We start from the raw sequence: 2621 nt of genomic DNA, 5'->3' as shown, positions 1-2621 counted from the left end.
CGATCTTTGTTCTCTGTTGGACGTTCTCTGTTGGACGTTCTCTGTTGGGCGTTCTCTGTTGGGCGTTCTCTGTTGGGCGTTCTCTGTTGGGCGTTCTCTGTTGGGCGTTCTCTGTTGGGCGTTCTCTGTTGGACGTTCTCTGTTGGACGTTCTCTGTTGGACGTTCATGTTCTTGCTCCTGCCCAAATCCCCTTGTTCTTGTTTGCTGCCACGTCAGCGCCTTTGTTTTGTTTTAATAAATCACCTTTTTGCCACCTCGCTCAGTTCTGCTTCTTGGGGTTCTAATCAACCAAGCTCAATCTTAACGCAAGGAAGTCACAGGTTTGATTCCCTGCCATGCCTACAGGTCGTGGTGTCTCTGAGCAAGACACCCCACCCCACAATGAATTGTGCTTGATAACTTGATTCCTAAATTACACCACAATACACTTGTAAATTCAAGATAAATAGCAATATGTCGATAAGTAAAAATGTGGTGTAATTTATTAATGTAGGGGTCATTCGTTTGATGCTAGCCCGAGAATAGATAACATCGCAAATTCAAATTTATACATTTTGAGAGAAGGTATTTTAGTGCAGTTTGAGACATATTGACAAAACAGTGGAGGAAAGTGCATGACAACATTTTCAAAACACGTTTTGACACTTTTTATGGATGCCAGCTGTAAAAAAGCTTCATCAGTTCAATACGGGTTGACTGGATTTAGTTGGGCAATCAGTGTTTAAATGAGGTGTAAAAACATCTTGGTTCTGCAGAACTGCTGCCCCGAAGAGAGAAACTCTGAAACAGYCTGMTTGAACAGCAAGAYTCTTTATTTTGCAGTCCAGGAGATCACAGCCAAAAACCAAATAGTGGCCTTCTAAGCCAAATGAATCACCAASTAAAAAGATGAAGACGAAGGCYAAGGGTAGGGGCGTACAAGCCTCTTTATAAGTTTGCACAGCTATCCAATTGGGGACATTCCATTGACTTCCATTACATTTCTACAGCCTAACCCTGACCACCAACCCTAAAGCTAACCTCACAGGTACCTGACCCTAAAACTAACCTAAACTCAATTCACACCTTGGTCCTAAAGCCAACCCCCAACCCAACAATGCCATTTAAACCAAATGGGGACTCGACTTTTGTCCCCAAATGGAGGATTTTTGTCTTAAAATTGCCCCCAAATGTCACCAAAGCCGAACCCCACCGACACACACACATGTGTGTTCTTGAACCCCATGGGGACCTTCCATTGACTTCCATTCATGTTTTTTGGACTTTACAGCCTAACCCTGACCATATACTCTAAAATTAACCTCACAGTTACCTACCTGACCCTAAAACTAATCTAAACCTTGGTCCTAAACCAAACCCCACACCTGTAATTTGCATTTGGACACATTGGGAACTGGCATTGTTCCACACAATTCACTTCGATCCCCACGAGGCTGCTTTTCTGGGGGAAAATTGTCCACACATAGGAAAAACCCGTCCACACATATACTACTTTTCAGTTTTGCAGTTTTTTAAACAAGTACTGTAAAGCTTTAATGCAACTAAACAGAGAAAGGAGTGTGTACTTTTGCATCTCACTGTACATGTTATAAAATCTGGGTATAAAAATATTTGACAACAGACTGTCTGATGAGTGACCCAAACCCAAACAAGATCCCACTCACAGGTGTTTGTCTTTGTCCTTTCAGTCTTGTAAAGAATGAAAAATTTGAAGCACATAAAACTGTTAATCTAAAAAAAGAAGTTTTATAAACCCTATTGTAGGTCTAAAAACAGAAACCCCATTTGCATCTCCATTAGACTCAGAGCAGTAAAGTTTTGGTTAAACATGAACTTTACACAATACAGGAGCAGATATGAGGAGGAAAGTAGGACAGGGCAGTTTTCAGTGCAGTGTTTGTGTTGTTACGTTGGCAGTACGAACAAAAGATGAGACATTTGTCAGCAGGTTACACAGAAGTGTCAGTTTGTGTGTTTCCAGGTTTTATCTGATGTTTGCTGCAGCACATTTAATTGTTCATATTTTGATTCTTGTTGCGTTTTGACTAAAGAGACCATTCAGCCGACCTAGTTTTTTGAAGTATCAGTTATATCTGACTCTAAAAGAAATATTGAATTAATGCTGTCTGAAAGACTTAAATCTCACAAACCAGTATTTCTGTGCAGGCTGTTGGGGTTTCATTTCAAACTGAAAGTGAAAACATGAAAAAAACATCACTTCTGTTTTTGGGCTTTGATAGAACCAGTCTGAGGCAGTTTAGATCAGATCTTATGTTTGTGGTCAAAATAGTCCAACATTTGCATTTTTAAAGTGACAAATAAACAAATTCTGATTTTTGGGTCATGTCTAGCTTTCATTTTCATCTGACTTTGCTTTCATGAGACCATTTGATTTGAAATATCTGCACGATTTTAGCATTTAGGGGTTTAGCTTTTACACACAGAACAAGACAGACTTTTAACTCTCCTCAGTTACATTCACCCAGGTCTCAGTTGAACTCTCAGTGGTTAACCAGCAGTAGTGAGGCAGTTAACACTGAAGGGAACAAACTACTCTAAAACATGTTGATAGTTTGTTACTTTCAATGTTAGCTTGATAATCTTTGGAAACAACTGAGAA

The sequence above is a fragment of the Austrofundulus limnaeus genome, unplaced genomic scaffold, assembly GCF_001266775.1.
Source record: "Austrofundulus limnaeus strain Quisiro unplaced genomic scaffold, Austrofundulus_limnaeus-1.0 Scaffold302, whole genome shotgun sequence".
Lineage (NCBI taxonomy): Eukaryota > Metazoa > Chordata > Actinopteri > Cyprinodontiformes > Rivulidae > Austrofundulus > Austrofundulus limnaeus.
This window is presented reverse-complemented; position numbering follows the sequence as displayed.